General features: G+C 36.3%; 1 protein-coding gene across 4 annotated transcripts in view; it reads left to right on the forward strand.

Moving 5' to 3' along the window:
• Positions 1-27,520, forward strand: part of SLC8A1 (solute carrier family 8 member A1) — a 414,873-nt gene that overhangs the window by 4,506 nt on the left and 382,847 nt on the right. The window contains exon 1 of one of the 4 annotated variants that reach the window (XM_054677795.1): positions 21,911-22,009. The exons of 2 other annotated variants lie outside the window; for them this stretch is intronic. The gene's annotated coding sequence lies outside the window, so the exon portion shown is untranslated. Of the gene's footprint in view, positions 1-21,910; positions 22,010-27,520 lie in introns of those variants that run through there. One more of the 4 variants, XM_054677796.2, reaches the window with a different exon arrangement.

Consider the following 27,520-nt stretch of genomic DNA (forward strand, 5'->3'; position numbering starts at 1 on the left):
AATCTTTACTACTTTTATTGCTTCACTTATATAGATAAAATACATTCTATGAAATAAAAAGTCTTTTTGTTGTTGCAGTTAAAATCCTGAGTTCTAGATTCAGACAAATCTATGTTCAAATCCCAACTATGCTACTTTCTGCCATGCTGGGCAAGTCACCTAAAAACTATCTTGATATGTATGAAGGTTTTAGTATTTTCCAAGCACACTTCTAAGCAAATTACAGGTATTAATTTATTAATTCTGACAATTAGCCCTATGAGATAGTCACCCATTTTACAGATGGAAACACTGACACATAGAAAAGTTAAATAATATGCCTAAGATCACACAACTAGTAAAAAGAGGAAGTAGGATTTGAAGCCTGCATTTAAGCTCTGTTCTACACTGCTCCACAGTCATTTCCTTGCCTTTTAAAAATGAAAGCAAATAATAAAATTAATGTGTGAAAGATATTCAGTAGTGTTATGGCAAGGAGTAAGAGCAAAATAATATTATTATTCTCAGATTACAGTCCACTTAGTTTAATAAATAATCACTTGAAAAAGTTTTTGTGAATACCAACTCTATAAAAAATAACATTAAATGCTCTTTATGAACTAACATTTCCAAAGTGTTGAGTAGACATTTTTTGAATATCAGAGTTAAATTATTATTTTGTGGCCGTATTTCATCCTTGTAGTCTCCCTGCCTATCATATTAATCATGTTTCGATCAACATATGTTGAAATGTTTAACACCCTTCCCTTCACTCTGCAACATTATGTAAGTAAAGACGATTGGAAAATGAGATAAGAATCATTTAAATGAAAGTTAGTATTATATTGAGGGACCTATCACCCATACGTGCTAAATTTCATTTAATTTTACATTGATTAATCTAAAATGAACAATAAGAAATCCACTCGACAATTAACTTACATTTGCTTATGAGCATATGACCTTTGGAAATTCAACATACAATTTTTACCAATTTTGTGAGTTGTGCATTTAGTTTTGTAAAAGTTATAAAGTAATAATTTTACATATAAGGTGTAGGGAAATTGATCAGTTGTTGTACTTTTGTAAAAGGGAATGAAATGAAAGCTTACCTCTTTCTTCCTCACATTCTACCAGACATGTGCGGAGGAATAGAGGTCATGTCCACCTTCTAACCCTATTTTCACTCTACCACACATTTAAGAACACTTATTATGTCATTTTCCCAGAGATGATTTTGCTATCATTAATATTTAAATATTCTTTTGCTTAAAAAGATAAATATCTACTGCCCTACTACAGGCAGGGGAAAGGAAAAACAACTAATGAGATTAGAGATTTAAACACAAAATTGAATTCCTTCAGGTCCCATAAATCTATAGACCCTGATAGATTACATTTTTTAAAATTATCAACAACCATGTCAACAATAAACTAGAGTAATTTATACAATTATACCTTCCTGAGGAATGTAAAGATTTGGAAGACAAAATAAGAACCCAATATGCTAAAAACCAAATCCCAAAGTTTTGTTATAATGAAACTAAATTTACATAACATTTATGAATTTAGCTTATGTTCAATAAATGTGTCCCTGAGTCAAGGTAAAAGTCCATGCTCTTTTGGGGAACACAGACTAAATAGATAACCATTCTAAAAAGTATATGCCCCCAAAACTTGTTTTTTCTTCTCAATAATCCATTTGGGTTACCATGCCCAAATTACTGGATAATTGTATCTACTTTTCGAGGAAAGATACAGTAAATATTCATTAAATAGGTGAGAAACAGACCTCCAAAAATTCACCAACGTTGTAAACTTCCAAATCACAGTTTTCAAAATTTGGTTGGAAAAGAATTGTCTTTTCATATCTTTGGTGAAGTAAAGCTTTCCATGGTCAAAAAAAAAAAAAAAAAGGATCTATGAAATATTGCATAAAATGTGTCTCCATCTCAGGTGCCAGAGGGCACACTAACACATGACTAGCTCTGAGAAATTCTGCAGAAGGTAATCTGAGCACAAGCTTGTTATGTTCAACGATGGTTTAGAAACCAGACAAAGAGTAACTGATTTGGTGTGCTCCCTAACCTCTCAGTACTGAAATTAGGCTAAGTCAAGATTAGTCATTTATCTAAGGGAATTAATTTGACATGGACCTATGGTTTTAACATCTGGGACAAGTGATTTAACGAGTCTACATGTGAAAAGAGTGGGATGCCTAACTTACAGAATGCCTATTTAAGCTCCATTGACATCTTTAACACCAGTACTCCAAATATGTATGCATAGCGATTCTAAAAGTACAGATAAGTCTTCTGAATGTTGTTATTGTTGTTTTTGTTGGGGAGTGACAGTTGCACAAATCAACTGCTCCCCTTTGACTTATATTCAGCCTACTATAGAAGATGTTTGAGTATTTGTAGGTGTGTATGCATGCACACATTTATTGTGTTTCCGTAGCACCTAGAATTGAGCTCTATGAGCATTTTCCACCAATGTGACTTTTTTACTTTTTTCTATTTTTGTAATTTTTAAAAATGTTTTGTGGGTACATAGTATATATATGTATGGGGTACATGAGATGTTTGGATACAGGCATGCAATGTGAAATAAGCACATCATGGGGAATGGGATATCCATCCCCTCAAGCATTTATCCTTTGAGTTATAAACAATCCCATTAGACTCTTTACAATACTTTAAAATGTACAATTAAATTGTTATTGACTACAGTCACCCTGATGTGCTAGCAAATAGTAGGTCTTATTCATTCTTTCTAACTATTTTTGTACCTATTAGCCTTCCCCACATCCCCTAACTACCCTTGCCAGCCTCTGGTAACCATCCTTCTATTCTCTATGTCCATGAGTTCAATTCTTTTGATGTTTAGAAACATCAAAACTAAATAGTACACCATTGTGTATATGTGCCACATTTTCTTTATCCATTCATTTGTTGATAGATGCTTAGGGTGCTTCCAAATCTTAGGTATTATAAGCAGTGCTGCAACAAACATAGGAGTACAGATATCAGTTCCATATATTGATTTCCTTTTTTGCAGGGTATATACCCACCAGCGGAATTACTGGATTATATGTAGCTCAATTCTTAGTTTTTGAGGAACCTCCAAACTGTTCTCCATAGTGGTTGTACTAATTTACATTCCCACCAAGAGTGTACAAAGGGTTCCTTTACACCACATCCTCACCAGCATTTGTTATTGCCTGTCTGTTGTGTAAAAGCCATTTTACCTAGGGTGAGATATCACATTGTAGTTTTGATTTGCATTTCTCTGACTATCAGTGGTGTTGAGCACATTTTCATATGCCTGTTTACCATTTGTATGTCTTCTTTTGAGAAATGTCTATTCAAATATGCTGCCATTTTTAAAAATCTGATTATTAGAATGTATCTCATAGAGTTGTTTGAGCTCCTTATATATTCTGGTTATTAATCCCTTGTCAGATAGGTAATTTGCAAATATTTTTCTCTCATTCTGTGGGTTGCCTCTTCACTTTGTTGATTGTATTATTTGCTGTACAGAAACTTTTTAAATTGATGTGATCCCATTTATCCATTTTTGCTTTGGTTGCCTGTGCTTGTGGGGTATTGCTCAAGAAATCTTGCCCAGACCAATGTGCTAGAGATGTTCTTCAAGGTTTTCTTGTAGTAGTTTCATGGTTTGAGGTCTTAGATTTAAGTCTCTAATCCATTTTTATTTGATTGTTGTATTTAGCGAGAGACAGAGGTCCAGTTTCATTCTTCTACATATGGATATTCAGTTTTCCTAGGCCTATTTACTGAAGAGACTGTCTTTTTCCCAGTGTATGTTCTTGGCAACTTTGTAAAACTGAGTTCACTATCTATAGGTGTGTGGATTTGTTTCTGGGTTCTCTATTCTGTTCCATTGGTCTATGTGTCTGTTTTTATGCCAGTAGCCTGCTGTTTTATTTACTCTAGCTCTGCATTATAATTTGAAGCCAGGTAATGTGATTCCTCCAGTTTTGTTCTTTTGCTTAGGATAGCTTCAGTTATTCTGGGTCTTTTGTAGTCTCACATAAATTTTAGGACTATTTTTTCTATTTCAGTGAAGAATATCATCGCCATTTTGATAGGAATTGCATTGACTCTATAGATTGCTTTGGGTAATACAGATATTTTAACAATATTGGTTCTTCCAATGCATGATTATGGATTAATTTTCCATTTTTTGTTGTCCTCTTCAATTCCTTTCATCAATGTTTTATTGTTTTCATTGTAGTAATCTTTCACTTCTTTGGTTAAGTTAATTCCTAGGTATTTAATTTTATGTGTGACTAATGTAAATGGGATTACTTTTTATTTCTTTTTTATATTGTTCACTGTTGGCATATGGAAATGCTACTAAATTCTGTGTGTTGATTTTGTATCTTGCAACTTTACTAAATTTGTTTAGCAGTTGAATAGCTTTCATGTGGAGTCTTTTGGTTTTTCCAAAACCAGATTGTATCATCAGCAAACAAGGACAGTTTGACTCCTTCCTGTCAAATATGGATGCCCTTTATATCCTTCTGTTGTCTGATTGCTCTAGATAGGACTTCTAGCACTATGTTGAATAAAAAGTACACCAGTGTAATTGTGTGACTATCTCACTATACCAAGTTCATTTAGTAGCTGGAGACATGGTTCTGAAGAACTTAGAGTATGCAAAAACAGGCCGTTACAAAGCAGCTCGGTGAGAACTATGAGACAGAGTTAATGGCACAGACCAGTAGAGATGTGGGTTGAGGGAGCAGCATATGCAAAGTCTAGAGAAAAGGGAAAATTAAGACAAATTATTGATGCGAAACTAGAAATAGTTCATTATTACAAAAGGTGCTTTGTTGTTTTCTTTTGTTTACTCTTTATTGAGGTATATTACACCTACAGAAACATGTGATTATGCAGCTCAAGGAATTTTCATAAATGGAATTGACCCATATACCCATCAAATAGATCAAGAAACAGAACCATCCTCAGTACTTCAGAAGGCCCCTTTATCCCTCTTTCCAGACCATTTTCCCCTCAAGGATAACCACTAGCCTAATCTCTATTAGGGTTTTGCTATTGCTCGAGCTTTTAGGTATGAGATAGTCAGGAATAAGATTGAAGAGGCGATGATGAGAATCCTGTATATTGCTAATAAGTTGGAACTTTGTTCTGAAATCAGTGGCTGGAGAGTAGGAGGTAAGGGTTCTAACCAGGAATGTGACCAGATCTGTGACATCTTCCTTATATTGCATATGGACTGCTATTTCCTGACCCAAAGTAGATAATTAATGTTTGATGAATAATTAAGTGAATAAATGAGTATTCTTTACTTAATCTGAGTAATGTGTTTATTATTCAAAGTCACATGAAAGTATTTGAATGCTCTAATAAATCTTCACAACTGTACTAAAGGAATAAAAATATTTTTAAAATGCAATTATATTCTTATTGTAAGAACCAATGAGATAAAGTATATGTTTAGTTTTTGTCACCTAGTAATTACTCAATAAATATTAGTTATTAGTCACTCAACAAGCATTTATTGCACATCTACTATCTTTCAAACACCATATTTTGGTGTATAAAATGATGAGTAAGACACAGCCCTTACCCTCACATAATTTATTGATGAAATTTGAGAATCTAAAGAAAAGAAAATTGCAGACGTTGAAAACTAGACCATAGTCCGCAAACCTGAGAAGGAAGATGGAAGTCTGGCTAAATGATTGTGCCTTCTTCAGTGGGTTAGATGAATGACATGAGGAAAGGGAAGCTAAATTGGGAAAATAAACCATGTAGCAATGAGTACAAATTTTTCTAAAGAAAGTTTTGTAGTGACTATAAGTTCAATAGTATTTAGGTCCATTTCTAGGATTATATTCACTTTGTTTGCTTTTCTGTCTATATTCATTGGCCTAGAAAGGACCAAATGGAACATATCAGAATCCTATTGGAGGATTGCTATGGATGCTGGGCAAGGGGAGATTTAAATTCTTGTGAGGATGATGTTAAGATGTCTAGAGATGATGAAAACAGTCTTTGATGCTTCATGGTAAGATCTTGATTGAGGGTGCAGAGTACATCTGAGTAGAAAGATAGAAGGAAAAGTTCCTTTGACACTTTGATTCCCTGGTTATAAGATAATCTGAGACCTGGGACACTCTGCATCCACAGGGAGATGACATATTCTTGTTGTAAAGCTTTTGTCAGGTCCCACATAAGTGGTAAATGAGATGAGGCCTTGGATTGAGATCCCTACTAGGTGGGCAAGGGGCACCTCCCAAAAGGACATGATGAAGCACAAACCAAAATAGATGTCCATTCACACATTGAAGTACATGAAAGAAACATTTATCTTCCTTAGTATATTTCCCTATCCGACCAGGAGAATGTACTGGGTGATTTCTAGAAAGCTCCTTTGCTCTAAGTTACTGATTTAGTTACAGATACATTTCCCAAAGTAAGGTAGATTGCATCCATATTCATCAAAAGAAGCATACAGGTCAAAAGAGAGTGCTTGTGAATCAAAATATCCAGAAATAAGGGAGATAAATGAAACTTGACAACATTATTTAAAATGTCAGTCTTCTAAAGTGAGCAAATGTATGCAATTATTTCCTAACTATTTTGCTAATTTACTTGAAGAATTGAAAATAGCAGAAATGTTTTACAAAGTGTACATAAATACAACTTAATGAAGTTTCCAGGGTGTTAATGTCACTGGGGTGTTTGATATATAACTCAAACAATACAGAAAACAAATACAAAGTAAAGAAGGATAAAGAGATAGAGAAGGATAGAGAAAAGAAAGCACTTTTAGATAAGGTGATCACAGGAAATAAAATTTGAGCAGAAAACTCAATGAAGTAAGGAAACAAGTCATGTGAATAACCGGGGAGATTTCCAGACAGAAAAAATGCAGCAAAGGAAAGGCCTTGAAGTAGGAACAACTTGATATGTACTAGGGACAGTAAGCAGCCCCGTGAGAACAGGTAGGAGAGTTTTTCGAACATTGCATCAGAGATATAGCCAGCAGCTAAATCACTAGGTCTTTGAGAGCTATAGATTTGGCTGAGGGTCCTAGAAGCCACTGGAGGATTATGAGCTGAGAAATAAATGATCTAGTTTACCTTTGTAAAAGTTCTTCCTGGCTGCAGTAGGCAGGATAGACACTAGAGAGGCAAAAGCCAAAAAAAAAAAAAAAAAAAAAAAAAAAGTCAGATGATAATACCTTACCTTATAGGTTCAGTGTCTATGTAATTGATTATCAGAACAATTATATTTTTCAGAGTGAAAGAGGGAGCTATTAATAATGACACTGGATCAACATCAATGAACTGGGAATGTCCCAAGAAAATGGAGACATATGTTTTCCCTAATTAAAAGCCTCTTTTCAAGAATAAATGAATACTTAGTTCAAATAAAGGCTGCTAAAATTAATAGTTCCATTTTTTCACCAAATATTAGATTTATAAGATATTGATAGACCACAGGCTAAAAATAACTTTATGAATGAACAAACTAGCAACTACTGGGTTAAACTCAGATAAATTTACTCTAGGGGAATTTATTCTGGAGGAATTATTGGGGCTTTTAATAAGTTAATCTGTCTTGGGAATATTGGAGCCACTGGTTATAGTAATGCAGTGTTTCTCAAGGCCATTTGTCCATTGATTTCATTGTTTTAAGAAACAATGAAACACAATATGAGTGGAACTCAATATGAGAAAGGTATGGTCCATAGATAGAGTGGAAAGGATGATGAACATGATTCAAAGATCTGACCCAGAAATTTTACTTAGATTGCTGGGTAGATAACTCAGAAGTATGAGATACTCCAAATCCTGGGGGTTTTGTTGTTGTTGTTTGTTTGTTTGTTTGTTTGTTTGTTTTTTAAAAAGTTGGCCAATAAAGATGGTATATATTTAATATGTACAAGATGATGAATTGTTACATGTGTACACAAACCACAGTCTAGAAACAACAACACACTAATGTAGCTGCTAGTAAAATCTCAAGGTTGTTCTGATCTCAAGATAGAAAGAAGCCTTTTCCCACTTTTTATAAAACATCAAATATTTGCTTTGTGCTTGTGGCTCCATGGACTTCAGTTTATACCCGAGAATATTTTAAATAAAGGCTTATTGCTTCACTGCCCTTATCCTCCAGCAAGGACTTGGGATCAGAGGCAAAGACTGTGTTCCAGAAAAACAGATTCTGACTCGGTTATTGACACAGAAGTCAGAGACATGTATGGAAAATTAAAGTATGAAGACTAGAAGATGAGCTTGGCAATGACAGGAGTGCCTCAGCTGGTCTGATAACCAACCAGAAGATTGTCCTAGGTCCTGGGATGAACACTGTTGCCTGCAGTTGGCTCCCCCATAAACTCTGATGGGAAGTGTGTGCGCAGACAGCCTCTAGGACAGTTGGGAACTGTCACCAACTCACAGACCCTGGCTTACAAATGACCAATACTTTTTTAAAAGCTTCTTGAAGAATATCTCTCTAATTCTCTTGTTCCTTGGGGAACAACTCACCTTTTGCTCCTGGTAACAGTGGAAGTTGGCACAAAAGCAATTCCTATGTGCCAGACACTTTTCTCAGTGATTTACATATATTAACTCGCTAAATCCTAACAATAACCTTATGAGCTAGATCCTATTATCATCCTCATTTTTAGATGAGGAAAATGAGACAGAAAAATGCTAAAGAAATCTGTCCAAGGTTACACAGCTAATTACAGTAGAGCTAGAGAAGTCTGACTCTAAAGTCAATGTTATCCTCTACTCCACTGTGAGCAAACGCAGCACAGAGATGAACTGAAAAAAGTATCTTCTTTTTGTCCAATACCACTAGTTCCAGTCCTTGCGATTATATATAACATGATTCTTCTTCCATGTGACACTCTTTGAAGTCTCCACAGATCAACGATTATTTGTGTTTCTCTCGAATTTTCTCTGTGGCTCCAGTTTCTTTAGTCTATCCTCTTATCATGTAACTGGATTCTGGCTTATATCAGTGCCTGAAGGTTTTTCTTTGAATGTCCTCTTATTTCTATTTTATTATTAATTTAGTTTGTATGTTGAGCGAGTTGACAGCCCCAACTCAGCCAAGAAATAGTTTTTAGGTAATTTTGAGAGCTCAGGTGCAGGATCTTCAGATCCACCCCTATTAAATTTCCTCTATTAAGATTTTTATGGATTCTAAATGTCATCTAGCCTGCTTTCAGTCTTCAACTTTGATATCCATTGAAAATGTAGTGAAAATGGATTTTATATCTTCATCCAATAGTTTGACAATGTATTTGGACAAAACCAAGGACAGAGCCTTGCAGCGCATCACCCACTCACTATTCATCTAGAGTCGGCAATTTTTGAGCACAGTGGTTAGGGAGGATTACATTAAATTGTATTGTTCAGTCCATATTTCTCTATTTGGCCTTAAGTAATTTTATGTAGTTAGGTTAAAAATCCCAGTGAAGGTCAGAAACCAACAGCATTTATCTGTCTGATAGGTTTTAGATCCCTAAAGCTTATGAAGTTAGAATGACTTTAATTTGAACATTGAAATTATACTTGCAATCTTGTGGTTCCTATTTCAACCTCTAGAGTCCCTTAAAGACTACTGATTTGTTCAATGTTCTCTTGTAAAAAGGTTTAATACATTGGCATATAATTTACTTTTGCAAAATGTCTGAACAAATTTGGAGCAGCCAGGTACTGTTTTACCATCATGTTTATCTTTGACTTTAGTTTCACTTTATTAATGTTTATTGTTCACCCTCCAACCAATATATGCAACTGTCTATTCAGCCCATTTCTGCAGAGCCTAAAGACTCAAATTTAACATGTTGTGATTTAAACTGATCATCTTTACTATCCACCTGACTGACCTTTCTGATTTATCTAACTCTTTGGTTAACTGTAAACTGAAAATCAGCTTAGATCCCCTTTTTTTCTTAAGTGTCCCCAATACATCAAATCAGTCCCAAAATCCAATAGTTCATACCTCCTGAATGTCTCTCATATCCATTACAATCTAGCTCTTATATTACATAAGTTATTGCAATAGCATGCTAAGAGATGTCCTACCTCCACCTTGGCTGCTCCCTACTATTCCCCACGTTGTTGCCAAAGTGATTTGCTAAAACACAAGTTTTATCAAGCACACCCACATGTAAAAATCTTTCAATAAATCCCTATAACTCTCAGGATAAAATTCAAATTCATTAACGTAATACCAAAGACCCTTGAAATTGTAGTTCTGCCCATTATTATCAATTGCTAGTAGCCCTAAGTTTGTCTCTCACTGTCTCCCCATAAGCACCCTTTGTCCCAGTTATACCAAACTACTTATGATTCACTGAACTAGTCAGAGTGGCTCAGATCTCCATTTCCTAACATATTTAATACCTTCTTTCTTGAGTGCTTTTTTCCCTCCTTTTTCACTTGATGAACCCTCAATAGAGATTTAAAGAACCATTCTTTCTGTGAGGCTCAACTCCCCCTTACCCAATACTGATTTATATTTTCCCTTTCTGCTCCCACTGCCCCCTGTGGATATCTCTGTAATGGTACTTAATATTGTCAACATGTATTTTTCTATCTCTTCATTAGACTCTAAGTGCCTTGAGGGTGTATATCAATCTTACTTACCTTGATATACTCAGGACTTGACACAGTGTCTGACACACAGTGGGTATGCCTGATAAATCTTTACTGAATAACAAAGCTAGTAAGTCAAAATAGTCTCATTGGATGAGAAACTAGAAGAAAATGGATGCTTAGAAGTTAATTTTTTCTTTTGCATTTCACATGCCCCAAGCAGGAGGTCTTTCCCTTCTTTATTTAACTCCATGCTGTTAAACTAATTTTAATAATCCTATTTTTTCTTTACATTCTAAAGTCCACCTGACTACTAAATTCTAAACAGATTTTTTAACATTACTCATGCACATTTTGAAGGATATGTAGGCTGTGGGTGAGTAACTGCAAAATATGCAGTCTATTTATTGTAAGGACTATATGAACTCATCAATCTCAAAAACTGTCAATTTTACCAGGCTCAAAGTGAGGGGACATTCACAGATGAGAAAGTAATTGGGATCTTTCTCTTTTAATTGAATACCCTGCTTGTAATGATTTCATCTTCTAATATGCACAAATATCCTCAGAATAACCTTTTAAAAGTCAAGCTCTGGTTTATCTGGTTATCAAGGGCAAAATCCACACATGGTGCCACTGAGAAGCTTCCATTAGCATTTTTAGCAACATTATTCAGATCTTGATCCAACTGTTTGAAATACGTGCCATACAGCCATGCTGTCTTTTCAGATAGTTCTGAAATCCTTTTGAATAATACTTTTCCAAATGAATTTTAATCAGATAACATCAGGCACTGCTTGATTCCTCTACCCATTTGGATCTGGAAACTTGTCCCAGTTTTCCAGTGTGCACGAGCAGACATGCCAAGTAAATCTACCCAAGTAATCTGTTTATTTAGAGCAGTGTGAACATCCCAAAGGTACCAGAGTCATATGCTCAGATGGCATCTGAAGCTTGATTTGGGCTTCGTATTCTTGCATTTATTAGAGTCAAAATGTTTCCTGACAGTGAGCAGGCAATGATAATGAGTGGGCACCTCATAACTGCTGAAAGAGTTTTCCAAAGAACACTTCAAATGGAGCCCCTGAATGAGTCTGTTTTATTTATCTAAATAGATTAGACAGATAGATAAATGATTGATTGATAGATAGATAATTTTTTGTTGCCTGAGAATCACATAATTTCTGGCATCTACCAACTGAATCATTGACAGTTCTTTATGATGAAGCCTAATCCTATCAATAAAGAAGGTAATTCTTTAAATGGGGATCACTTTCAGTGCCTGGAGACTGCAAGCAAAACTACCGTACTCAAAATCCTAAGTCCTGGCTACAAGTTCCAATCCTGTCACAAGACATGTAAATTCAGTCATTGATCTTCTCCATACCTCTGTTTTTCCTGTAGAATGAGAAGACTGGGCTTTATAACCACTGGAATGACCTCTTATTATAAAGTTCACTATCAACAGTTGTGCAAGATAATAGATTGGTAGATTTTGTCACGAAGTTCTCATTGTTCATGTTGATTTTTAACTCACCAACAGATACATCTGTGACTTGCTCCTACACACATTTTTCCCTGATATTCCTTATCAATTTTACTTAAATTGTCCTAGTCATTCTCATCTGATGAAAACATAAGGAGGCATAATTGAAGAAGAAGAAAAAAACACTCTAAGAGTTTGTCCTGAACTTGGATCCTTCGCTTTCCTCCTACATTTTTAATATGGGATACACTTTCCTCATAAAACACTTTTGCTTTCAGGCATAGGAGATTAATAACAACAATAATTAGTATGACTCCATTTGTTGACCTACTACATTATAAGCAAAATAGCCAGAATTTAAATGTATCCCCTGACACTAAAATCTACACTCATTCCATGACGTCTTGTGACTCAGATAATCATCTATTCATAATGATTTTTGTTATCATGAACACAAGAAATCATGCATCAACTGAGACATCTTTTAACTTTTATTTACCTGTAGGGCTTATGTTAAAAGTACACGGACTACAAAGTTGACAAACTAATACCAAACCTCACCTCCCAGCAGTATGATTTTTTTGGGTACCAAACCTTACCTCCCAGAAGCATGATTTTTTTACTTCAATCTTAGCTTCAGTTTTTTCATTTGTAAATTTATGATAATAATAAAAATATCACTAGGTTTAGGGTTATAGGGGCAAATAAGAGAGTAGATGAGAAAGCATATAAACACGGTACATGATAAAGTGTTGTCCCTCAGTTCCTTAGAAATATAACTAAGATCATCCAACAGGTAGAAGCACTTGCTTCAAATGCCAGCTCTGCCAATAGCTGACACAAATTACATCCATTAATGAATGATATAAGTATTTCTGAGCATGAGCAAAAGAAAAAATGGGACAAAACAATATCTAGCTTCCATTTCGTTATATATATATATATATATATATATATATATATATATATATATATACACATTATACTTTAAGTTCTAGGGTACATGTGCACAACGTGCAGGTTTGTTACATATGTATATGTGTGTGACGATTCCTCAGGGATCCAGAACTAGAAATACCATTTGACCCAGCCATCCCATTACTGGGTATATACCCAAAGGAATATAAATCATGCTGCTATAAAGACACATGCACACGTATGTTTATTGTGGCACTACTCACAATAGCAAAGACTTGGAACCAACCCAAATGTCCAACAATGATGGACTGGATTAAGAAAATGTGGCACATATACACCATTTGGTTTTAAATGTTTATCATTTATTTAATCTCAAGAGCAATCTCTCATGTTTGTGTTTCCTCTTTGGAAGCCAGAGTTTATTTTTAATGATTGCACTAAACAGGGTTTTCTTAAAAGCTATTGGATTGAGGAGAAAATAATGTCCAGGTAGCTGAAAGCAATTACAAGTGTGATAGGGGAGTCACCACATGGAAGTGGGACAGCCAGACCTGTCAGAGTTTATTATTATGATTATTATTATTACAAAATGCAGGTCAAATGATTCAAATATTTTATTGTAGTGATTGTAGAGGCCTGTAATGGAGAGAAAGCACACACTTTCAGGTAGATAAGGAAAAAAAAAGTTTATCCAAGTTGTATTAATATTTGAAGAAGGAAATGATGTCAAGTGAAGAAGAATGAAAGAAGAAAAGATAAAAAGGAAGGAAGGAAAGGAAAAAAGAGGAGAGGAGAGGAAAGGAAAGGAATGTTGGGGAGAGAAAAAGAAAGAGGAAAACCCATTACAAAGATGAAACATAGCTACTGACTGGTTGTCAATAGACATAGATGGTGGCACACGCCTCTAATCCCAGCTACTCAGGAGGCTGAGGCAGGAGAATTGCTTGAATCTGGGAGGCAGAGGTTGCAGTGAGTTGAGATCGTGCCACTGCACTCCAGCCTGGGAAACAGAGCAAGACTCTGTCTTGGGGAAAAAAAAAAAACTGAGGAAAGATTTCCGGATTGTAATAGAGGGAGAAGTGTGGTTTAGGCTTGGTTTCCCAACTCCCAAGTTTTGTGATCTTTGTAAATTAATTTACACTTTCTGAACCTAAGCTTCTTTTTTTAAAATTTAATTTAATTTAATTTAATTTAATTTAATTTTATTTTATTATACTTTAAGTTTTAGGGTACATGTGCACAATGTGCAGGTTAGTTACATATGTATACATGTGCCATGCTGGTGTGCTGCACACACTAACTCGTCATTTAGCATTAGGTATATCTCCTAAAGCTATCCCTCCCCCCTCCCCCCACCCCAAAACAGTCCCCAGAGTGTGATGTTCCCCTTCCTGTGTCCATGTGATCTCATTTTTCAATTCCCACCTATGAGTGAGAATATGCGGCGTTTGGTTTTTTGTTCTTGCAATAGTTTACTGAGAATGATGATTTCCAATTTCATCCATGTCCCTACAAAGGACAGGAACTCATCATTTTTTACAGCTGCATAGTATTCCATGGCGTGTATGTGCCACATTTTCTTAATTCAGTCTATCATTGTTGGACATTTGGATTGGTTCCAAGTCTTTGCTATTGTGAATAGTGCTGCAATAAACATGAGTGTGCATGTGTCTTTATAGCAGCATGATTTATAGTCCTTTGGGTATATACCCAGTAATGGGATGGCTGGGCCAAATGGTATTTCTAGTTCTAGATCCCTGAGGAATGGCCACACTGACTTCCACAATGGTTGAACTAGTTTACAGTCCCACCAAGAGTGTAAAAGTGTTCCTATTTCTCCACATCCTCTCCAGATCCTGTTGTTTCCTGACTTTTTAATGATTGCCATTCTAACTGGTGTGAGATGGTATCTCATTGTGGTTTTGATTTGCATTTCTCTGATGGCCAGTGATGGTGAGCATTTTTTCATGTGTTTTTTGGCTGCATAAATGTCTTCTTTTGAGAAGTGTCTGTTCATGTCCTTTGCCCACTTTTTGATGGGGTTGTTTGTTTTTTTCTTGTAAATTTGTTGGAGTTCATTGTAGATTCTGGATATTAGCCCTTTGTCAGATGAGTAGGTTGTGAAAATTTTCTCCCATTTTGTAGGTTGCCTGTTCACTCTGATGGTAGCTTCTTTTGCTGTGCAGAAGCTCTTTAGTTTAATTAGATCCCATTTGTCAATTTTGGCTTTTGTTGCCATTGCTTTTGGTGTTTTAGACATGAAGTCCTTGCCCATGCCTATGTCCTGAATGGTAATGCCTAGGTTTTCTTCTAGGGTTTTTCTGGTTTTAGGTCTAACATTTAAGTCTTTAATCCATCTTGAATTAATTTTTGTATAAGGTGTCAGGAAGGGATCCAGTTTCAGCTTTCTAGATATGGCTAGCCAGTTTTCCCAGCACCATTTATTAAATAGGGAATCCTTTCCCCATTGCTTGTTTTTCTCAGGTTTGCCAAAGATCAGATAGTTGTAGATATGCAGCGTTATTTCTGAGGGCTCTGTTCTGTTCCATTGATCTATATCTCTGTTTTGGTACCAGTACCATGCTGTTTTGGTTACTGTAGCCTCATAGTATAGTTTGAAGTCAGGTAGTGTGATGCCTCCAGCTTTGTTCTTTTGGCTTAGGATTGACTTGGTGATGCGGGCTCTTTTTTGGTTCCATATGAACTTTAAAGTAGTTTTTGCCAATTCTGTGAAGAAAGTCATTGGTAGCTTGATGGGGATGGCATTGAATCTATAAATTACCTTGGGCAGTATGGCCATTTTCATGATATTGATTCTTCCTACCCATGAGCATGGAATGTTCTTCCATTTGTTTGTATCCTCTTTTATTTCATTGAGCAGTGGTCTGGGATGCAAGGCTGGTTCAATATATGCAAATCAATAAATGTAATCCAGCATATAAACAGAACCAAAGACAAAAACCACATGATTCTCTCAATAGATGCAGAAAAGGCCTTTGACAAAATTCAACAACTCTTCATGCTAAAAACTCTCAATAAATTAGGTATTGATGGGACGTATCTCAATAAGAGCTATCTATTGCAAACCCACAGCCAATATCATACTGAATAGGCAAAAACTGGAAGCATTCCCTTTGAAAACTGGCACAAGACAAGGATGCCCTCTCTCACTACTCCTATTCAATATAGTGTTGGAAGTTCTGGCCAGGGCAATTAGGCAGGAGAAGGAAATAAAGGGTATTCAATTAGGAAAAGAGGAAGTCAAACTGTCCCTGTTTGCAGATGACATGATTGTATATCTAGAAAACCCCATTGTCTCAGCCCAAAATCTCCTTAAGCTGATAAGCATCTTCAGCAAAGTCTCAGGATACAAAATCAATGTACAAAAATCACAAGCATTCTTATACACCAATAACAGACAAACAGAGAATCAAATCATGAGTGAACTCCCATTCACAATTGCTTCAAAGAGAATAAAATACCTGGGAATCCAACTTACAAGGGACGTGAAGGACCTCTTCAAGGAGAACTACAAACCTAAGCTTCTTTGACTATAAAATAAGAGCTTGAATTAGATGACTTCCTAAGGCTTTCACAACTGTTAAATTGTAGATGTAGGAGAGAAACAAGTAATGTTTTCAAATATTGGCCTTTTTATAGAGAGAGAGCTACTTTCGTGTTGGTTTTAACATTCTTAGGTTAAAGGAATATAAATTCCATAGAAGGTATAGTGAATGGCCAGGTTTTTAAGCTGAGATTTCAGAAAATATTGCTTGTCAATTCTTCATTATTCCTGATTTGCGGATCTTTTTATTTTGTATCTCAGTACGATGCATATGATTCTCTATAATATAATCAGCATCTTTTCCCGTATGTTCCAACTGGATTTCAGTCATTATAAAACTTTACTGCACTTTATAATTTTTGATTCTTTTCACTAGTGTTATTAACACCTTGTGTTCAATATATTTGCCAAGTTGACGTTAGAAGTCTTTCATTTTGAGTTTTATTCTTGGACACCCCTGGTTATCCAAATAGATAGTTGTGAATCCACTACTCCTACCCATCCCCACAAATCATCTAAAAACATTATGATGTTATAGTCAACTTTGTGTCTTCAGCATATATGTGAAATTTTAAATGTATATAAGATTCATTTAGTACCTAAAGGACACTCACTTTTGTTTCCTCGAAACTTATTGAAATACTGGGTTCTTATCAGTCTTAAGTTAATATATTTATACTTATACAAACAAACATAGTTTATACATTCCAAATATTAGTGGAAAAGTTGGAGAAACAATTATAGCCTGTGAAATGAGGACTAAGTGATCTGAAAGCTATACAACAAAATTATTCTGTGCTTATTTCCTTTTGAAATACTAAAGTGTCTGTTTAAAATCCACATCAAAAATCAAAAGTTAAAACAGTAACGAGAAACTTATCTTGCCATGCTTTTTAATGAACGACATGCTTCAAAGTCGAGTACATTGTATCTGCCCTTATAAATACGTGATTGTATATTCCAAATGATTGATGTTTAGATGATGCATAGCTTCTTTGAAAATAAGTAAGATATCCACACAATTTCACTAGTTTCATGGTGGAAGAAAATCTTACATAGGCTTAATGTCATTGAAATTGTGAGGAGTGTTTTTTGATAGGAGAGGGAAAAGATAGTTTTTGGTGCGTGTTTAACACAGATTTAGTGACACAATGTAAAAATGTTAGCAGTGTATCATTAAGTGAACGTAAGGGGGCTGCCTGTCTTCATATCAGGTTGTAAAATCTGACTGATGGCTTCTTAATAAGGGGACACTGTTTTGGCTTGGGGGGATTTAGAAAAGTGTTTTATTGGCTAAAGTTTGGGGATTGTTCCTGTGGCAGCAAACATTCTGATCCTTTCCCATGCTCAGAGACTAACCCCAGGGAATGTGGTCAAGAAGCCACTTAATGGTTCTCGATGGAGCTGAAGCCTCAAGGTTAAGTACCAAATCTGTATCAAGGGAGAGAGCTGAGTGGGCCTGTTCTTTTGTCTTCAAGCTTTCTGCTATCTTCTCTCCTTCTCCAACTAAAGTGTTCTAATCCCAAAGTGAAAGTGAAACTCTACTCTACTCCCCTTCTAATAGTATGTCACAGTCCTGTTACACCAGCCGGGAAGAGCTGCGTTGGTATCTCTAGTGAGTAACATTGAATGTCAGAAAAGTAAGAACAGACTTTTCGGTGGGTGAAAAGGCACAGACCATGACCATGGGAAGAAAAGTTCCTTTCTCTTTTTTCTGCCTTGCACCCCGCTTTGTGTGGAGTCTATTTTTGATATTGTACCTCGTCTATATGGCATGTTCACCTTAATACATGTGTTTGCACGTATGCTTTTTGGTTTACGGGACTCGTGTAATCCCATTTAAGCCTGGCAAAATTTGAGGTAGATTATACCTTAGTTTTACAGATTGTGAAATGGAGCAGACAGACTTGATTATTAATTATGTTTCTGTTATAAATTGCTAGCAATGTGTCACCTTAGGCAGCTTTCTCTTGTTCTGTAAGCTTCAATGTGCTATCTGTAAAACAGAAACTCAGACAGCCTCCTTGGGTTGATGCAACAGTTACATGACAGAATGTTGGTAAAGTAGTTAATGCTGTTCCCGACACAGAATAAGCACTCAATCAATGACAGTTCTTATCGTTAGAGTATGATTGTTGCTATAGTTAGGATTATCTTGTGGGACTCTGACACAGATATTCTACTTCCAAATCCAACATAATTTCCTCTGTCCCAGGGATGTAGTTTCATGTAGCAGTGTAAGTCTCTCTCTCTGAAGATGGACATCAGTCACAGAGCATTTCGTGTGCTCTCTTCACTCCTATTGAACTATTTCAATAAAGATATTAAGAATTATAAGACATAAACACAGTCCTGAAAAATCTCAGACAAGCAAAGAAATCAAATTGCATATAATACTAAAACGGAACAAAGAAAGAACTCATGTGAATTTAAATAACCTTTAAAATCCAAGACGATTTCAGGTGGGAAGAATTAGGAGATTCGTGGCTTATTACAAAAATGTCTGTTTTTCTTTTCCTCCCCCGAACTCCTTGGTCACTTTACTTAAACACACACGGAGTTGGTTTTGCTCAAAAGCACACTGTCATATGAGACTTCCCTTTTAACAGTTAAAAGGGAACATGTTCATTTTCTCCACATGCTAAATGGGCTTAAAATACACACATGCATGTGCGCGCACACACACACACACACAAACTAGAAAGTGGGTAGCTTGGGAATCATGTTTCAAGAGAGTCTGCCTGCACATCTGTGAAATAAGATGAGAGAATACGAATGGGCCTGAATCTCCCAAATTCTATGGCATGGTAATTCCCTGGCATTTATAGTCTTTCACCAGCTTCCTCGGTGAGCTAGCAGGAGGGGAGAGGAGGATTATTCATTAAAATCCTTTACTTTTGTTTCAGTCTATTTTTTTTTTTTCTGACTACAGAAGGTGTCCCCCTTGTGGTTATAGAAAAAGCTGGACTGGCAGTTTATCTCATCTTGTGAAATTTCACACATGGTCAAAGACTTTTAGTATTCTGTCTATCCACCTTTTAGTAGCTCTTGCTTCTAAAAGGGTAAACTTTTACTCATACTCATTTCTATCTGAAAGTTAATGCTAAACTCAAAGCCAGATATTCAGTCAGCTGGCTTTAAACTTTTTAACCCCACTTATGATTATTTTTAAAATTCTCTTTCCCTGTGGCTGGTAGTATCGTTTTTCCATGAAGTGGTATCAGAGATTAAATGGTGCTATCTGTCCATTAACAATTTACTTACTGGAGCATGAAAAAGTGATTAAGCATGTGTCTGTTTCAATGCCATGGCTGACCATTAAGTTCTCTCAAGTATGCAACCCAGCTTGGCCTTTTCAGCAGCAGTGAGAAAACCAGTCTGAGTCAGCAGGTTCCGCAATGGGCTTCTTTCACTCCTGTTCCCCTCTCTTCGAGCCACAGTAAACACTAAAGTAGTGGGAGTAGACAGTTTTGGTTATTCTTAAGGAAGTATCTTGGTAGAGCTGCTGTTTCTCTGTTGAGTAGGAATTAACTATTTTTCCCCCGACTACTGTGTTAATATATCCAAATATGTTTTCCAAAACTATAGGATTAGTAAAGGTTTTATATGCCACTTTGATAAAATTGCTTTCACAAAAGCAGTTTTTAAGAAGACAGTTGAGCTCTGAGACAGTGGTTTCATAAAGGAAATCCAATTAGACTCTGTCTTAATTGTAGAATTTTTAAAAAAGAGAACAAGGGATGTGAAATATTCCTCTCAATCATCTGTCTTCTGTAACATACAATTCTAGAACTGTTAGGAAAAATGCACATTAGATATCAAAAGTGTTAAAATGTCAAATATTACGGAGAAAAATCTAAGTAATAGTAAATCAGCAAAGTATAGATTTCTACATCTTACTGATTTTACCTCACATGCTACCTCCTCAGGAAAGCCTAACAGTATGATTTTCACCACTGCTGACTTGGTAATCAGGCACATTTCCTATACATACATATTATAGACTGAATAATTGAAAAATGAAGTGGACATTTAAACAATACCAACTTCTGCTCAAAAGGGATTTGATGCAACTTTATTGAAGGCAGTATTACATAAAAACATATTAAGCCCCGGTGTGTGATGTTCCCCACCCTGTGTCCAAGTGTTCTCATTGTTCAATTCCCATCTATGAGTGAGAACATGCAGTGTTTGGTTTTCTGTCCTTGCAGTAGTTTGCTCAGAATGATGGTTTCCAGCTTCATCCATGTCTCTACAAAGGGGTGGCGGGAGGGGGGAGGGATAGCATTAGGAGATATACCTAATGTAAATGACGAGTTAACAGGTGCAGCACACCAACATGGCACATGTATGCATATGTAACAAACCTGCACATTGTGCACATGTACCCTAGAACTTAAAGTATAATAATAAAAAAGAAAAGAAATTTTAAAAAACCATATTAAGATACTACTAATAGGAAACCTCATTAACATGGTGTGGTTAGACATATTTTCCCTTTTTCTACCCATTCTTTCTAACTTTTATTCATTGATATATTATCTGTGTGTTTTTAAAAATGTAACAGTTTTAAAAATCAAATACAGAGTGTCATGTTTATAAAACACACTATGGAGTATGAAAATTATTTGTTAGAAAGAGGAATATATCTTATTGCCTAATGGCAGAATTGTGTTTCAGGGTACTTGATCTGATTAAGCATCCAGATCCAAGGGTATGCTGAAATAAGTTCTACTGTGTTTGATATTCATACTGAAGCAGAGGATATCAGTACTCTCTTTCACAGCATATTATTTCTTTTGTATCTTAAGTGTATTTTTTCAGAAGACATTAATCATATATTAGTCTGTTCTCATGCTGCTAATAAAGACATATCAGAGACTAGGTAATTTATAAAGGGAAGAGGTACAGCATGGCTGGGGAGACCTCAGGAAACTTACAATCATGGCAGAAGGCAAAAGGGAAGCAAGGCACCTTTTTCACAAGGCGGCAGGCAGGAGAACTGCCGAGCAAAGGGCGGAAAGCCCCTTATAAAACCATCAGTTTTCATGAGAACTCACTCACTATCACGAGAACAGCATGAAGGTAACTGCTCCCATGTTTCAATTAACTCCCACTGTGTCCTTCCCACAACATGCGGCCATTATGAGAACTACAATTCAAGATGATATTTGAGTGGGGACAAACCAAACCATATCACATCATTTTAATAAGTTTTTATAAGGGCAATTTATGTATCAATTTATTCTTTAAACAAATATTGAGTGTCCAATTTGACCAAATCATATATGGAATTTTCTACACAGTATTTTTTGAGCACTGCCAAAAAAAATGCTACATATAAAATGCCCTCTCTCTTTTGCTAGAAATTCCACGATTGGTGAAGTTTCTTGTTACTAAAGTTGTCTTCTTGAGGATTTCTTTGAAGTGGTAATTACTCTAGAAGGTAAGAGTTTTATCAATGAATAAAATATTTAAGAGTATTCCATTTTTAGTGTGTGTTTTCATCTGATGGGAGAAATCAGAGCAAAATGACCACAATGATTGTTGAAATAAAGATGAATTACAGAAAAGAGGGAAATAACCAGAGTGAGGAAGAACATATCACCTGGCTCATTGCTTAACATCCCCAGGCATTTAAAAGTAACTGGCAGTTGAGCAAGCAAGAGACATAGGGAATAGTCTTAAAAGAATAGTGGAAGGAAAAAGCATGTTGCTTTTATGATTATTTCCATGAGTCCTGCTTGTTCAAATCAGTTATTTTTAAATGCCCACTATTCTTTTACCTAGATATAAGCCTGGCCAATAAGTAGGAAAATGTTGTTGTTAGGAGAAGTTCTACAATCACCTAAGACATTGATGTAGTTCCAATTTAGAAAGCAGAATGTCCGGTTCCATATAATAATCACATTAATTTGATATATAGTTAAACCCTTTTCCCTTGACCCTGTTGAGGTTGTCTGCGGCACGAAGGTGGAGGGGATGGTTGTTCTCTCCTTGCCTGCCTGCTTCTACTCCTCCTCCTCTATTTTTGCTAATCCAAGCAGATTGAATGTGGCTGGGGAAGGGAAAGAAGGAATAGAAATAAGAAAAGGCCAGCAAGCTCTTGTTCTTTAGTATGATGACTTCTTGGAATGTAGCAGATGTCAAACACTTTCTTTTATAAAAATTTTCTTGAATTCTTCAGAGACTTCATCACGTAACATTAAATTAAAAATATAGGATGCAAGTAATGCATATCTCTCTGGCTTCCCCTTCCACCTCCAGCATCCTTCTGCTGAGATTTCATTACACATCAAGTGACCCTCATGTATAGAACCTAACATGACCCTCCACCAGCTCCTCTGTGTTAGTGGTCCACATCTAGTCCAAAAGAAGCACTTATCGCATCCTTGGAATGTGCCTGCAGTTGCTCACTTTAGTCCTAAATGCTGGCCTCAGCCCTCCTTTCCTTATTCCTTGCTAACTCAGCTGATAGTACCAACCCTCACCTTTAACGTTTCCGAAGGTAGGTCAAACACTGTTCCCCATATTCCAGAAGACACATTTCAGCCTCTCAAATTTCAAAGCCCCTTGCGTTAGATTCGAGTGATAGCAACAGGGAGTGCTAAGGGGTGCTCTTTATGCGGAATCATCAGGAAAGGCCTCCCTGAAAAGGATACATAAACATAATCTATTGTAAAGATACGAGAAAGCTCACAGCATCCCTGAGAAGAGTGGAGCAGCAGGCTTGGAGCATGGGTAGAAACAAGGACAGGCAGTCAGATCACATCCATCACAGATCCCTGGGTGCTAAAACTTGCACCACAGTTCCTCTGGCATTGGATAATGCCAGTCCTTCCAAATGGCACTATCATCACTGCAGTTCCTGGAAATTGGATATTGCTGCTGCTCCCACTACCACTGTCAACACAGTCTCAAAGGAAAAGCTGTAATACTCATCTGACTAATGATAGTGTGATTGGAATAATATTTTCTCCCAAAGGGACAGCCTGTGAGGGATAATTTCATTTGGATTCATTTTAACACATTTGTTTTAAAATACATAGTCATGTTATATTAGTCACAGTTATACCCTCTCTATGCGTTGGAACCTTTTTAACAGAATGATGGTTGAGGTCAGCATTCTCAATAAAGATTTGTATCCATTAGGACTAAGTTCAGCTGCAAATGACAGAAACTCACAATAAATGCTTTCTAAACTAGATAGTGTTCTGTCTCTCTCTGATGATCACAATCTGGAGATAAGCAATTCAGGGCTGATACAGTGGCTTATAATCACCAGGATTTCTTTTATCTTGATATTTTGTCATTCTTAGTGTACTGTCTCGTGAACCATGATGGCTGCTCAAGTTCCAGCCATCAGCCTGCATTCCATCCAGCAGAAAAGACAAAGAGGGAAGAGAAATAAGCAAAGGAAGTACGTCAGCCATCTTTTAAGTAGGTTTTCTGAAAATTGCCACGTGAGACTTCTGTTTATTTACCAGGCAGAACCTAGTCATGTGGCCTCACTTTATCGTAATATAGTCCTTATTCTGAGCAGATAAAATTGAGGGATCTGTTACCAACAAAATATTGGACTAGAGAATTAGCAGTCTCTGTTAGTTTTTTCTTCTGTTTTGGCTTTGTTGACTGTAGCTATTCTCTTGTGGAGGTTAGGATTGTGCTTTCTCTCCTCTCCAAGTGCTGAAGCTTTCAAATACTTCCTCATGCTGTTTGTAACTTTATACCTATCTCACCCACCCTCTCCCTCTACTCACACCCTTGGTGTATTAGATTATAAGCTTCTGGGGGCCAGATGTGTATCTTCTTTATCTTTTAATCACCTAGAGACTTCATCAATTATTTATCATATATATATATATTTCTCAACATATATATTTTCAGTGATTGTGAATTTTAAATTTAGATTTTAAAATACAAAAATACATAAATACATAGGGTAATTTAATAACTAATACATAAATGTTCAGCTAATTATTGTATATTTTTATTTATTGTCTTCAGCACTTTAGTTCATTCATTAAGAGTGCTAACTGTGGGCCAGGCACGATGGCTTATGCCTGTAATCCCAGCACTTTGGGAGCCCGAGGTGGGCGGATCACTAGGTCCGGAGATTGAGACCATCCTGGCTAACACGGTGAAACCCCGTCTCTACTAAAAATACAAAAAAGAAAAAAAAAATTAGCCGGGCGTGGTGGCGGGCGCCTGTAGTCCCAGCTACTCGGGAGGCTGAGGCAGGAGAATGGCGTGAACCCAGGAGGCGGAGCTTGCAGTGAGCCGAGATCGCGCCACTGCACTCCAACCTGGGCGACAGAGCGAGATTCCGTCTCAAAAAAAAAAAAAAAAAGTGCTAACTGTGGCTTCTGTGATAGAAATAAGGAGAAACATTGTCTTTCTGGGTTTCAGAAAAAGGAAGTGTCTATAAGTGGCATTACGTTGTCATGGCACAAAGAACAAAGACTGGAGACAAGTTGTCTGGATTCAAATCCCCACCCTGCCACTTACCAGCTGTGTGACCACAGGCAAGTTGCTTAAAGTCTCCATTCCTTCATTTCTTCATCCCATAAAATAGAAATAATAACAGCGATGAATTGTCATAGGTGGTACTCAGCAGTGCATATAATATGAAGCTTATGCTTCAGGGACCCTAAAGACATGAGTTCCTTCTCAGGCCCTCGGAGAAGCCCTAGCAATACATTCACATGGCCATATGCTTGGCAATATTTACAAATACAAGATTTTTAAAATTTGTTTTCTTAATGTAGGCCCCATATTGTATAAGCTTCAACTCTTACAAAACCCAAAGCCTCCCCTGGCAGTTCTGCACTGAGTCAGAGGCTATAAATGACCCTGCAATGTGTGAAAAGTTGATTAGAAAGACTTTAAGGCAGTAGTGCTCCCTCTGGAGAGTGGCCCAACTAAACCAAAGACACTTGGGACATTAGTTTTTAAAATGTAGAAACTTGGTGTAGCTATGGTCAACAATATCTTATTGCACGCTTAAAAGTTTGTTAAGAGGATCAATTTCATATTAAGCATTCCTACCACAACAAAATATATATTTTTTAAAAATGCAGGAGCTTGGGACCTTTACCTCCAGAAAGAGAATCTTTTGGGACAGGTTCTACAAATCTCTTTTTATCACGCCTCTCAAATGATTGTAATGTGCCTTAAAACTTGAACTATTCTCTAATATCTCTTCCATCTCTCAAATTCAAATTTTGATCTATATAATCCTGATTCAAAATTTACCAACTAAAAGGGTATAGAAGAAGTGGAAACCTAACTTCATTTTGCAGAATTTGTCCAGGGAAAGGAATGTTCTGAACTGTTAAAGAGACAGAAACAATGGAGACATAAAGAACTGGGATCTCACTTTTCAGCATGTAAAAACAGCTTCTCTGAAAGAGTTAAGACTTAGAAATCATTAGTTTTCTGTTGGTATATTTTCAGGAATAAAAAATTATGATTCCACTTTCTCCCCCTACTCACAAGCCTAGTGGTAGAGATTATGATAATTCTATTCAGTATGAGATTGTATTAGCCAGATCAAACTATGGTTCTTACAGAGAAAGAAGAAGGATCTAACAGTTACCAGACATCCTACTAGAAGCTAAAAAATCTGGTTGCATTCTTACAACTGTTCTGTAAGAAAAGTGACACTCTTATTTTTATAAATAAGAAAACTAAAGATCAAGCAGACTAAATAATTTTGCATAAAATCACACAGCTAATATGTGACAGGAATTTAAAGCCAGGTATGGCTGAATTCAATGTCTCTTTTGTCTTCTTTAACACTGTGCTGCTTTCAAATAAATATGGCATTAATTTGTGTGTGAGGTGATATAAAAAGCGTGAACCTTAGAAAGCTATAGTAAGATATGCCACAGAACTAATTAATCACCTTTTTTATATCCATTCCTCCCTATGGTAAACTATGTTCTTTAAAATACTATGGTGTATGAGCTAGTGTGCACATGGATGCACAAACATACACACACACACTCTTACACATACACACACACAAGAAAATATGCTTTCTTTTGTAAAATGACTTTGCGACTGATGCCCTGTTTTTCCATACAGTTACATCTAAGGTCAAATAATATACTCCTTTCTTCTTCTCCCACATTAAAGGATATCATTATAATTAAAAGGTTGTGGTTATGATCTTTTATATTCTTAAGTATTTGTGTTTAAACAGCAGTGCGATTTTTGGCTACTACGAATCTCTTCAAAAAATAAGTTGGGTTGTGTTTGTAAGTCAGTGGCTGCTGGTCTCAAATGATGCAGTGACTCAGAATTAGCCTGTATAACGTCATGGTCTTCATCTTGTAGCAGATCAGTGAGCTCATTCATTCTCGACAATATGTGGACTGGGAGGAGACTCATGAAATTTCTAGAGCACTTGACATGCCCAGCACAACTTGTTAAATTATGTCCTTGAGTCCTTTTCACTCCAACAAGAAATTTTGGTCAGGATTCAGCTGATACACTCAACCTCCTTAATCTAAGCAAAGTTAGGGCAGTGTCTTAGTCCATTTAAGATGTTATAACAAAAATCCCATAAACTGGCTGCCTTATCAACAATCAAAACTTATTCCTCACAGTTCTAAAGGCTGGAAATCCAATATCAAAATGCCAGCAAACTCCGTATCTGATGAGAACCTGCTTTCTGGTTTGTAGAGGGTGCCTTCTTTCTGTGTCCACACATGATGCAAGGGGTGAGAGTCTCTCTTGGACTTTTTTTTATAAGGACACTAATCCCTTTGATGAAGACAGAGCCCTCATGATCTCCCAAAGTCACACCTCCTCATACATCACCATGGGGGTTAAGATTGCAACATATGAATTTTAGAGGGAACAAATATTCAGACCATAGTAGACAGCTTAATCTTTGATGCAATAAGTAGTTCACATTTGGGGAAGAGAGCAACTTTTGCCTTCCTCTTTC

This window comes from Pan troglodytes, chromosome 12 (assembly GCF_028858775.2).
Source record: "Pan troglodytes isolate AG18354 chromosome 12, NHGRI_mPanTro3-v2.0_pri, whole genome shotgun sequence".
Taxonomy (NCBI): Eukaryota; Metazoa; Chordata; class Mammalia; order Primates; family Hominidae; genus Pan; species Pan troglodytes.